The 12,442-nt window shown below is 43.7% G+C and overlaps 2 protein-coding genes across 3 annotated transcripts in view; one reads left to right on the forward strand and one right to left on the reverse strand.

Moving 5' to 3' along the window:
- LOC136104295 (gamma-aminobutyric acid receptor subunit pi-like) overlaps positions 1-5,312 on the reverse strand; it is an 81,086-nt gene extending 75,774 nt beyond the window's left edge. For both annotated transcript variants that reach the window (XM_071812034.1, XM_071812033.1), the window contains exon 1: positions 4,730-5,312. The gene's annotated coding sequence lies outside the window, so the exon portion shown is untranslated. The remainder of the gene's footprint in view (positions 1-4,729) is intronic.
- Positions 1-12,442, forward strand: part of ENTPD1 (ectonucleoside triphosphate diphosphohydrolase 1) — a 56,011-nt gene that overhangs the window by 18,860 nt on the left and 24,709 nt on the right. The gene's annotated exons all lie outside the window — the stretch shown is intronic.

Here is a 12,442-nt window from a genome sequence, read left to right on the forward strand (position 1 = left end):
GACTGCTTAGAGGAACAAACCTAACAAATTAACTACAGAAATGATTCACCTCTACAAACAAAAGCAGGAACTCTTTTTTTTTCCCAGCTTCAGTGAACATAATTACTTGCATTATCAGTTTTGTATGATCACCAAAAAAAAAAAAAAACAACAGTAAATAAGTGCTTAACGGGTTGGTCTGCAGATGTGTTATCTGAGCACTATGACCCCTATATCACAAAAATAGAGATGGGCAAAGGTTCTGCAACTTTAACATGAATGGAGAAGAAAACAGCCATCAGAGATGATGACAAAGCTAGTGGCTGAGTAACAGATGAGCTGGATGGTTGTTTTCTATTTCTGCATTCTTCAAAACAAAATAGTATCAGGATCCTTGAGGAAATTACATTAAAGTGAAAGAGGAACCAGCAATATAGATACAGTGTGATGCAAGAAGCTGCAAAGAAATCAAAGGGACTTGCATTGGAACGGAACGATAGAGGAAATAGTGTTGTTTGCTGATGACTAAAAAATGGTGGAAAAGAAATGCAGTAAAAAAGTGTCTTAGAGGTGATTCACAGGTTTTGGGTGACAAGATCTGTGAATATTGGTATAGAGACAGCATAGTGGCATCCTCTGAGAAGGCTGCAAATATGGAAACCAAGACAAGGAACTAAGATGAAGGAAAGAAGCTTAAGTCATTTTTATAGATAATGCACTTCATAAGTTTAAGGCTAAGGAACAATGCTTGTTTGCAGCGAGATGAAACTGAAGGTTTTATATATTTTTTTATATATATATGTGTGTGTGTGTGTATATATATATATATATATATTTACCTAAATACCAAAAGTAATTTGTCCTTTTTCAGAGAATTGCATTCTTTAAAAGCTGTGCTCAGTGCACACAGACAAATAGTGTTGCTTGTTTATTTGTTTCTTCGGGGGTCATCCAAGATGTTTACTTTTCGCAGAGGAAGTGTTTTGTTTTTCTAAATTAAGCATTTGAACTTCAGGTATTGCAGAAGAACTTGGAAATGTGGGGAGGACTTGGCCTATTGCATTGTGAAAACTGTCAAGCCTGAAGTGATTGCAATGTGGAATGGGTGTGCCCAGGAGCTGAAAGCTCGGAAAAAAAAAAGAAAATCTTGGCATCATTAGCACTTTTGGCTATTTGTGTTTTTCTAATGCCTGACCTCTCTTCTCTTGCCTTCCTTTCCAGAAGGAAGCTGTACTAATCAATTGGATCAACCTCCCTTTGTAGGGAATTCTGCTCCCTCTGGTCCCAGCAATTAAATGTGTTCTGTCTTTCTGGAGACCTTCACTGTTTAAGACATGTTGCAGAGATGCTGGGTACCTGCTGCCCCCGCTTCCCAGGACAGTCAGCTGGGAGGTGGGAACAGAACCACCACCACGGGGGCCAAATGTCTAGGAAAGGCTGAGGAACATTCAGCCTCTCTCTGCTAAGGCCAATGTTTACGCACAAAGTCTTTTGAAGCTGTCACTCTGTTGATGAAACACACCGACAGTGAGATGTCGTCATCTGAATGTGCATACCCCCAGGCCTTGACCCTGAGCAAACAAAGACACAGATGACTTCAATAATGTTCTTGCGATTGGTGATGGGATGGCCTGTTTCTGTTTAAAGTATTTCAGATATTTTCATGCTAATTCTTTCTGTGGAAACAAGCTAGTTATGTTTCTAATGCCTGTAGGTTTGTTCCCAGGCTCCCTGACTCTGTTCCTGTGGCTGTTTCCTTTCTCCATCCTAAATCCAAGAGGTTCTGGCCCTGGATTCCAGCCTTATCACCTCAGTTCCTTCTGTCTCCTGTTTGGTGGAAATGGAGCTAACGTGTTCTGGTGCTCACCCACTCTTGCTTCTTTCCTGAGTCCCAAAAGCAGCATACCTTGTCTGCAAAACAGCAAATTCTTGACATCCATAAGGTTTCATATTTTTAGACACACGCGAACATGCACATGACTTGTGTAAACTTAGAGAAGCAAGTTGATTGAGTCTAAGCTCTTACTATAGCTAGGAAGAAGATGGATATTTAAGACATTTTGTTCCTCTGAAGCTGCACAGGATGCTTGCTTGTGTCCTAGAAGAGTGGCGTTACTCTGTTTTGCTATTCTTACCAGCTGCTCAAGATGTGTGGAAACTACATCCTGAGTTCTTTGGTTTCCTCTTTTTTGTGTGTGTGTGTTTTCAAGCTTCCTTCTCACACTGTCTGGAGCCTTATCTGAGCACAAACGCCTGCCTCCAGGGCTGCTTTTTTTTCTTGTTTTGTGTTCTTATGGAAATGATTGCAACACAGAATCGCCTTTTGCTCGCTTCCAGGTCACAGTCAGAGGCTTGCCCAAAAGCAGGAGGATCAGCAGGCAGAACCAAACTGCTCTGAAATAATCTGGATCTGACTCTATGGAAGAGGAAGTCTGCTTTTCATGTCACATGAGGCTACAAAGTCCACCCTTCCCCTTCTTTGTCACAGCCAAAGGGGGAAAGTTTGTTTCATCACCATCTCTTACACCTAAACTGAATGGCTGCAAAGTTGCATGTAACATCGTTCTCTGCTCCGGTAGCTGCAAAATATATTTAATGTGTTTATCAGTCAATTGCTTAAAGGAGATAATTTTCAACTCATCTATTCCCTGCAGCTCTGTGGAAGACCTGGATGTTTTTAGGTGTAGCAGACCATAATAGTCATGGTTCATAGCAACCAGTCCCTGTAGGGCCCTTCCACTTCAGGTGAAGCTTCCTTTTGTGTGAAAATGCCAGTGTGTGTGTCATGGTCAGTGATTAATGATGGTCCATCCTTCCCCATAAAGGCTTCACCTGTCTCTGTTTGAAGTTGAACTTCCTCAGACAAAAGGAGAGACAAACACAAAACTGTCGCTGGCAAACCTGTATGAAAGAGCTTATTGTAGTTTGTCAGGTACACAAACAAATTTAAACGAGTTTAAATAGGTCAGTTTAGAGGTGTCTAACACCTGCATAAGAGGTGTTAGATGTGGCTTGGAGTCATGTCTATCTTTCTCTTATCTGTCTATCTATCTTCTACTTGTTAAATTTACTCTCCTTATCCCTTAAATGAGCTCTTCAATAAGCCCATCTGACTGAGCTGCTTATTTTCTAGCTGTAGAGACACTGACTCTAAACACAGCCATCTCATAATCCTAAATCACAACTATATGTTTTTAAAAACTAAGTTTCAACAGGATTTAATTCATTTAATGTGGCAATTTTCTATAACTATTTTACTTCCTGTGATGACATTCTACCAGCAAGTGTTGTTTGCAGAAGTCAGTGCGATTGGTACATAAGCATGAGTACTTCTATCAGTATTATTTAAAAAAAAAAGGCAATAGCATCGTTGATAAATCTGTGCAGCTGTGTGGTTCTCACATCAGATGGCAGGACCTGCTCTTCCTACTTCTCCTTGGGGCAAGATCTCTGGAAGCTGGTTGTGGGCACAGAGCTGGACAGTTTCCAGCTGCAGGGCAGTGCGTCCATTTGTCCAGCTGCAAAGGCAAGCTCCAGAAGCAGGAGGGTGAGGTGGTAAAAGTGACACCTATGAGATGTGAGCAGGCTCTGGCACAGGCAGGACATGGCAGCTGGCTGCAGGTGGTGGTGGCAGCCTGTGCTCCAGTGACTTTACTCTCTGGGTGACAAGTGGGGAAGGTGTGTGGGGAGATGGAAGAGCCCCAGGGGCTGAGAAGCTGGTAGACACACCTGAGAAGGAATGAAAGAATCAGGGTAGTTGGCAACTTCCTTTGGAGCCAGAGGCTGACAGATGTGAGGTGGGACCGTGGGGAGATGTGTGGTGCCTGGATAGGGCCTGGCTGTCAGAGACTATGGAGAAAAGTTGCTGAGACTCCTCCAGTGCTGTCCTATATTTCTTGTTTGTGTGAAGTCAACCTGGGGGGTGCACCAGGGACTCTGCGGGGTAAAAGACAGTGAGGATGGGATGGGTGGGCAGTGTCCCTTCAGGCCTTCCTGACAAGTAGTCAAAAATTGGCTCTTTCCTGAAGTTCCCCAGGAGACGCAGCTAGGGTCACAAGCTTGTTCTGGGGGGCAGGTGGTGACTTGTCAGCAGTTATTGCAAATTTATCTGTTTTCATGCTTTTGTTGTTTGGGGTTTTTTGGTTTGGTTGGTAGTCGTTATTTGTGGTTTTGGTTGGTGTGTTTTTTTCCTTTCTGTGGGCTGGAATTTATGTCTAGGAAGAAAGGAGGTAATCTCTTCTGAGGACAGCTCTCCTTATGTACCTCACAAAGTCTTCTGCAACTTAAAAAAAAAAAGGCAACTGACCAAACACTCTCTCTGCAGCCAAAATGACATCTGCCCTCCGGAGCCAGCGATACAACCCCGCTTCAGATCACGGCCCCAGTGGAGCCAGCGGCTGCCTCCGGTGCTAGTCCCCCGGGCACGCACCGCTCCCCCCGTCCGCCTGGGACCCTCCGACCCGCCGGAGGAGCCCAAGGCCCTGATAACGCGGCGAGTCGGAGGTCATCTGTGCTTTAAGGAAAGCAGAAGGTCAGCGTGCAAATTAGATGGATTGAGCCATTTAGAGTTAAACTAACCCCTCCCACTGCCATGGACCACTAAAGCGCCCATTTTCATGAGCACCTCTCACTAAGGCAGCTCAGAGCCGGCAGAGGCTGAGAGAGGAAGAAGAGGAGAGAGAGGGAGGAGGGAGCGAGCACCGGTACTGATGGACGAGCCAAAGGGTAAGGATAGAAGCGACGCGCTCACCTCCAAAAGCAGCCCTGGCCCCCGGCGAGGGGGCGCGGAGGGGAGGCAGGGCTCGACGAGGCGCCGCCGGGGGGGATCATCCCGTGGCCGACGCTCGGGGGGGGGCTGTGCATATTCATGAGGAGCTCCTTGAGCTTCGCCAGTCAGGAGGGAGCTGCGGCATCCCCGGGCGGCGCGTCTCTCCTTGCGCGCCCGCGGAGCGCTGCCGGCGGTGGGCGAAGGCTCCGCGGCGGGGGCTCCCCTGGGTGGGTGCCGCCTTGCGGCAGTCCTCCCCAAGGCGACATCAACCTCAACCCTTTGCGCTCCTGGTCGTTTCTGATGGGACATTGTCCACTTGTGACTGGGGTGCCTGGGAGGGGGCCCGGCCGTTCGGGGGAAGCTGGAGGTGGCCGCGGGCTGGCGGGTCCCCGGGCGGTGCAGCGAGGCGGGCGGGAGCGGAGGCTCCGCGCCGGCGTCTAGCAGAAGTTTGGCCGCGTCAGTGCGAGGGATTCCCTCCCTCGCCGCGCAGGGGAAGAGCTGGCGGTGAGTTCCCGGCTGCAGCCCGCACTGCATGCGGGGCCGGGGCCGAGCTCCTGCGGCGCCGAGAACCGCACTCAAAGGATGAAGAGAGGGGAAAAAAACAGCAAAAACTCAGCGGAAGTATTGGCTGTTAGAAAATCGCGGTGGAAAGTGGTAGTTCTGAGGCTGCAATAATTGCTGTACACGGGGGGCTCTCAGTGCGTGGGCTCAGGGCCAGAACCGGCTCGGGAGAGCGCAAGGGAGAGGGGGATTCCCCACTTGGCATCCTGGGAAACCCTCTCGCCTCATCTGCGGTCATGGGCATCGGGGAGGGACTCGGCACTAGCTGGAGATGCGTATTGCACAGTAATTTTTCCACGAGATACGTCTTATGCCGGGGTTTTCCTTTTATAATCAGTTGGCATGGTGCACGTAGCAGCACTAGTCACACAACGCTTGGCAGAAACATTTCCTAGTTTAGTATCAGCTTTTGTCTATCTGGGTGCTTCACCCTCTGTTTACAGCAACTTCTGCAATACGGACCATCTCTCCATACTGCTGGCTCTGTGCGGGGCTTTAAACACAAAGCAGGGTCTCCAACGAGTAGGCAAGAACCAGTAAACTGCGAAAAAAAGACCTGGGCAGAAACTTACCTTTTAAGTTGGGTGAGGAGCTTAGGGATAATAGTTTCTACTATTTTGATAATTTCTTATTCAGTACCAGGTGAAAGTCTCTCATTTATAATTGTTATGGCATCAGATAATCAAAATACGTTTTGTTTCTTTCTTTTTTTTTTTTTTTTTGAATAAATGACATGGTAAACTAGACCTCTCCAAGTTTTTAACTACATAGAATGTAATGAATGGCATTTGAGTGAAAGAAGTGTTTTCACAGTCTGACGTACACCAAAATTTAAAGCAAAGACTGGCAGAAGGAGGAGATTAGCTCATTAGTCTATGCAGTCATGTGTGAAGCTGGAAATTTAGAAATAATTTGCCTTTGCTGAGGAGGGAGATAAGAATAGCTTCGAAACCAGTCTTTTAAAGTTTCGTTCCAAAAATGAAATGTAATGCATGAACAGAGATCCCTTTTCTAGTGAGGTGAGTAATCACAGAGAGGAACTCATTTAGCGAAGAGGACCAAATAAGCCTTCTTTTAGAAAGTGTAATTTTAAAGAGACAGAAGGAAACTGAAGAAAACTGACAGTGTTCAAGCTAATCACAAGAGAGGTGGTGATGGTATAGGAATGGGCTGACCTGTAGAAAATGCAGGTTGTCTTGCCTAATGAAAATTGGTGCAATGAATAGCAAGAAACTGCATTTCATGTGTGTGGGAGAAGAAAACACAAGGCAGTGTTTTTGAAAACGCCTCTTGCAGTATGTGTTCCAGGGGCAGCAATCAATAGGTTCAACACGGGGGAGTCCAGGACAGGCAGTATCTCTCAGCTAGTAAATAAGTTTCCACCTTGAAATGATGCATGAAGGCACACCAAGGGCACATCCTTTCATCAGAAAGGAATTACTAGGGAGTGTTTCAGTGGGAGGCCTGTTTCCTGGGAATCTTGGGGACTGTAACAAACAGGTTTAAAATCCTACTCTTAAGTTTTAGGAAGACCATATTTTAAATACTGATACTGTCAGCTCTGCCTTGAAATTTGGACCAATATGCTATTACGACCAAGGAAGAAATTCTGCTTGAGGTGCTACAGAGCAACAGTAATCGGTATGAGTACTTTCTTGGACAGAAAGCATGATGTAGTCTGAAAAATATGTTACTGAAAAATATACATGGGGGGCTTCAGTCTGGGGAAAACATAATGCTGATCTCATGCAGACAGCAGTAAAAAGCAGTAAACATTCTAAAATGTATAGATTTTAACAAAAAAGCTACTGAAATGAACAAGAGGTAGTAACTCTGGTTTGGAGCTCTATATAAATGATGAATTAATCACTGCTGTTGGATGACTGCTCTCTATGGACCAGTGATTGTTCCAGCATGGAGCAGTAATAAAGTAAAATCTGATGGGGAAAAAGAAAAAAAAAAGGTAAAGGAACATGAATGAAGACTGTGAATTTAAAGAACACGTACTGGCCAGCACTCCAAAAACAAGAATGAGGGTGACTGGCTAGTTTACTCAGGTAGTCAAGGCAGTAAATAGAAGTTATTATAACACAAGCATTAATACATGAAAAGGAAGTGGGAAAAGAGGAAATGGGGAACACCTGATGGAAAATACAGGCTGTGAATTGTGGAAGAGGGAAGAATTGTGGAAGACGGAAAAGAGGAAATGGGGAACACCTGATGGAAAATACAGGCTGTGAATTGTGGAAGACTCTTTAGAGAAAGCAAAGATGTCAGGGGAAAAAAAAAAAAAATCTAAAGTTAACAGGACCAAGCACAATTCAAAGGAGGCATTCTGTATGTCTTAGGAACAAAATAATGTATATCTAACAGTTGCATAATCATTACAGAGATGGAGAGAGTAAGATTTTAATGATGCAGAAAAAAAACCCCACGGAAGTGTTGGTTATATACTTTTTCCTATTTGAGGGAAAAATAAATTTTCACATAAAGGAATATTTAATGGAAGTATTACAACTAAGTAGCCTGTTTTGTAGATTAACATTTTGGGGGGAAACAAAGTTTGTTTTAAAAACAATTTGAAATTAAATGTGCCAAGTACTTACTGAGAAGATCTATGCTCAGTGATGTTAATTTTTAATAAACTAGAGTAAAACACTAGGGATATCCCAGGCAATGGGAAGATGCTGTTGTTGACACAATATCTCAGCACTATGATGGTGGGTAGCCTAGAGATCTATTGCCAATTTAGTTTTATATCAGTAAAACAGAGAGAGAGGTCTCCCCAATAATCAAGTTTTAATAGCCAGTTTGATTATGTTCTCTTGTTTTTGTAAAGGATAAGACTTACTAAAGTAGCTTTTGGAATAATGTTGTAGAAATTGACAGCATTATCAAAATGGATAACGTGAATGAATGGATCAAAAAGGAAATTACTCATCCCAGATGGAAGCAAGCCTGGGAGTTCATGTGGTCCCCTCAAGCAAACATATTAATCTGCATCCTAGAAAGGAGATAGTCCCACCTGCAAGAGTTTGCAGCAAGAACTTCAAGGAATATGTTCCTTTTGGTTTTGGCATTTGAATAGCAAATGCATTTATACGGGAGGTGAGGGAGGAGTACTTCAAGTACTGATGGATCTTTTAATTTGTCCTTGGTTTCCTGAAGGAATTTTTTTGTTTACAAAGTAAGTCAGCTGACTTAACAAAATAGTTGTCAAACAAGCCTGATTCTCATTTGGAAAAAAACAGACCACATTTTGCCTTATGCATGTTATCACTACTAACGTTATCTTCTTGATTTACTTCTTCAAATAAGTCTGGAGGTTCATTGAAGTTCTAGGGGGAAAAAAAAGTATTCTTAATAATTGAGTGAATATTGAATAAATCTAGGCTTTAACTTAACAGACTTCTAAAGCCTGACATCCCTGATCATTAGGAAGCACCTCACAAAAGGGGACCTGGAAGAACTTGTCTCCTTGGTTGGTATTTGATAGCAACAGAGTGGATTGTGACTGTAGAGCTGGGAAGACAACTGAAACTTTATCTGATCTGTTTTCCAACTAATTACTTGCACTTGTTTTATTTTTCAGAGATGGCAAATGTGATTGAAAACAGTAAATATTAATATCTCCTGTGTCTAAACTTATCCACAGCAATAAATGCATTTCTGATGTTCTGATTACAAAAGTTTCCCTATGACTCTCCAGCAAAGAATGAGCTAAGGGATTAAGACCTGGATAAGAACAGACCTCAAAAATAGCTATCAAAGGAAATAATTATTAAACAGCTGTGTTTTCAGAGGTATTCTGTAAGAGGTCTAATGGCATTAGACATTTTCAATAACGATCTAAAAAGTATAAAATTATTGCTGATTTATAGATGGAGTTTGTCAGTGCTAGGAGGACCAGTACAAATACCAATTAAGTCAGAGGAAAAAGTCAAAGGAAGCCAAGAGTGGTTGGAAACATAAAGAGCAAATAATAGGCTTCAAGCCAAGCCTGTAAAAGCACAGCTAATGCAGCTTTGGGTGGAAAATTGGACATTCAAATCCTGAATAGACTAGAAAGATTTCCAGACAATGCTGTCTGAAAAAAATACACAGAAGTATGTGTACATATGTATGTGACAGCTGTAACTTATACTTTATTTGTTTTATTAAAGCAATTATTTTTGTTGTTTGGGAGAAAATTGTCCTCTACTCAACCTTATTGTGACCACTGCAACCTGTGTTTGCCTTCTGACTTGTAGTTACCAGAAATATGTAGAAAACTCTTGAGGAATTTCTAGAGGATAAAGAATAAATTTAAGAGGCTGGACACCTGAAAATGAAGGGTTACAAAAGCTGTAATAATTGATAATACTTTTAGCCTTTCCTAAGTTGTATAACTGGCTTAGTAGGGTGCAAAAATATCAAGCTTGGTCACATTCCTTCTTTTCCTAAGACATCTTTGCACTTTTAGCACCTGTGGGGTTGGGAGTAACTAGCGAACCCAACTTTGGGGTTAACACCCCCAGCTAGGTATTCTGTACTGTTTTACTAGCCCATTGGTTAATGACAGTGCTCAATGCCTGTGTTCCATGGAGCTGGATTGGGTTTGAAGTGTTGAGACAGGAGCCAGGTTCTCAGTTTGGAAGTTATCTGTTCAGGGTGGTTACAATGTGGTTGAGGATGGAAGTGTTTAGCTTGAACTTTGGGGTGAAGTGGATGATACTAAGATGACTCTGGGAAGCCAGCCTATCAAGGATTAGTATTGCTTGAGACCAATCAAACTTAAATTCTGGATTGTGTTCACAAGAGAAGCACTCCTGTTGGTTTTCTGAAAGATGAGCCACATTTCTTAAATTCTGTTTTCTTATGGCTTTGTGAGCTAGATGTGACAACTGGCTTAATCTCTCAGCTCGGTGAAAACTTCCCTGAGCAGAGCTGAAGTTTTATCACAGGTGCTTCCATCAGCATTTCCTAGCCGCAGAGCTGTTGCCTGCGTGTTTGCGTGGGGAGCAGCAGAGCCTAAGGGTGCGCTTCTACAGCCAGCTTAATTTGACATAAATCTGTGCTGCTGAAAGAAAAGGGAAAAGGTGGCTGTCCTTGTCCCTAGCCTTATTCTTTTTTTTCTGCAACAAACTTTCAGCTTGTCTGGCTTGAAAGCCAATGCCAGTCCAAGTAAAAGAACAGAAGGAGGCAAGGGTAAAAGTCACTCGGATTAAAGTTACTGGGGGGGGGCTTCACTGTAAGACAAGGAGAGACACAAAACCAGCCCTGTGCTCTGAAACAGTGCTGCATTAGCAGTGCAAATTAAGAAATGAGTTAAGGGAAAAAGTGTGAGAGACCAGATGGAAGGGAACAGAGTCAGCTAAGTGCACACTGAACAAATTCATCTGCTCGTGTCCTTTCATGTATTCACTCCCCCCAAATGTGACTGGAAAGATCCATTTCCCAGCCTACTCTTTGGGCTCCTCATCCCTCCATCCCTTGTGCTGCTCCAGCTGTTAATGTTCAAGAGTGATGCAGGATGTGTAGCGGTCACTGCTGTCACTGTTCTGTCAGTGCTCAACCACTGCTAGCAGTGCTGTAGCTTCAGCCTGTTATAGTTCCTGTATGAACCCATTAGGGCTCTCACTGGTCCCAGCTTGGGAAGAGCTTTCCGTGAGGATTTGCAGAGCTGCTTCACTGTCTGCCTTCACGTTGCCTTTCAAATTCCCCTCGTAATGTCAACATACTTTGTTGGCAGTCATTAAGCTTCTGGTATGAGGAGACATGTGCCCGTCAGTCTGGCCCACACTGTCCCATGCTCCCTTGTGACTTTCATCCAGCTGCACACTACATTTCTTCTGACCAAACAGTAAATTTTACGAGGTGGCTGGATGATTTACAGGTTGGAACTTACACTTTTGAGAGAGCATTTTTATTTTGCGCAAGTAGGAGTTAAGGGCTTTTATTTTGATTTATATTCTTCCCTTTGTTTCTGATCCTCCTATAAGAATATTTGCCCTGATCAATAGGGTGGTGAATGCCAGATCATTCTTGGGGGAAAGGTTGGTAATAAAATGGACACCAAAGGAATGAGAATTAGCTTGTTTTTACATTAACAGTCTGCAATGTTTCAGCAAAAGCTCAAACCACCACTGGCCTTTGAACTCTATATACTGCATGGAAAAGGTGAATCAGCAGCTCAGGACACAGAAACCACTTCAACCCCTCAGTTGGTTTGCAGCACTTTTGCGCTCGGTTCAGAGGGCCCCAGAGGCAGGGGAGCAGCACTGCTGGTGGTGCAGCTGCCGAGCTGCTGTGGTTTCCAACGTTCACTTATAGCAATGCTGCAGTTGGGGGTAGGGGAGGCAGGGGCCTCTGCACCTTTCTCCCTGGGCTGTAGCAAGAAGGGGGAGACTCCTCCGATAGTGAGGGATGGAGGGGATTTGGACATCTGCAGCACGGCTGATGGGATGGGAACATCCACGGCAAACTATGGGGAGCAGGCATGCAGTGGGGTGGGAAAGATGGAGTTCCTGTATGGAGCGTGGTGGTGGGAACAGGTAACAGAGTGGGATTTATTCCTCTGCTGAAAACTGTCCCTCCCTCCTACCTGCTCTTTGCCTGAATGGCACTGGGCAGCTCTTGCCAGGGAGAACATCTGATCTTGGCCAAGATCAGCCCTTAGCTGCTGGCTCCAATTGATTTGTGGGAAACAGACTGGAAATCTGCAATTTTGCCATGTGTTGAATGTGTACAATAAGCTGATCTGTAGCTTCTATATATTTAGTCTTGTTTTCCAGAAATAGTATAGGAAACTTACTATTTGTCAGCTTTGTCTGAGACTGCAGTAAACACAAAACCAGCTGAAGCTGAAAAGAACTGTATTCTGGTAAAACTAGTGGTTAGATTCTTGTTTACAAGACTTAGAAATACTGTTGTGACAAAAAAGCATGAAAGCAATAAAGAAAATAACATTCCAGCAGTGTTGTTTAGAATTTATTCTGTCATTAGCCAGAGATATTTAAAACTTTATTTTGAAAAGACCTTATTTTGAAGTGAATCAATTGCAAGTTTAATGATGACTTTAGCAAGTGGTTTGACATATGAAATTAAGTAATGTCTGCCCTGCCTGATGAAGAGGACCATCAGACCAACACTTCT

The sequence above is a fragment of the Patagioenas fasciata genome, chromosome 8 (assembly GCF_037038585.1).
Source record: "Patagioenas fasciata isolate bPatFas1 chromosome 8, bPatFas1.hap1, whole genome shotgun sequence".
Classification (NCBI taxonomy): domain Eukaryota; kingdom Metazoa; phylum Chordata; class Aves; order Columbiformes; family Columbidae; genus Patagioenas; species Patagioenas fasciata.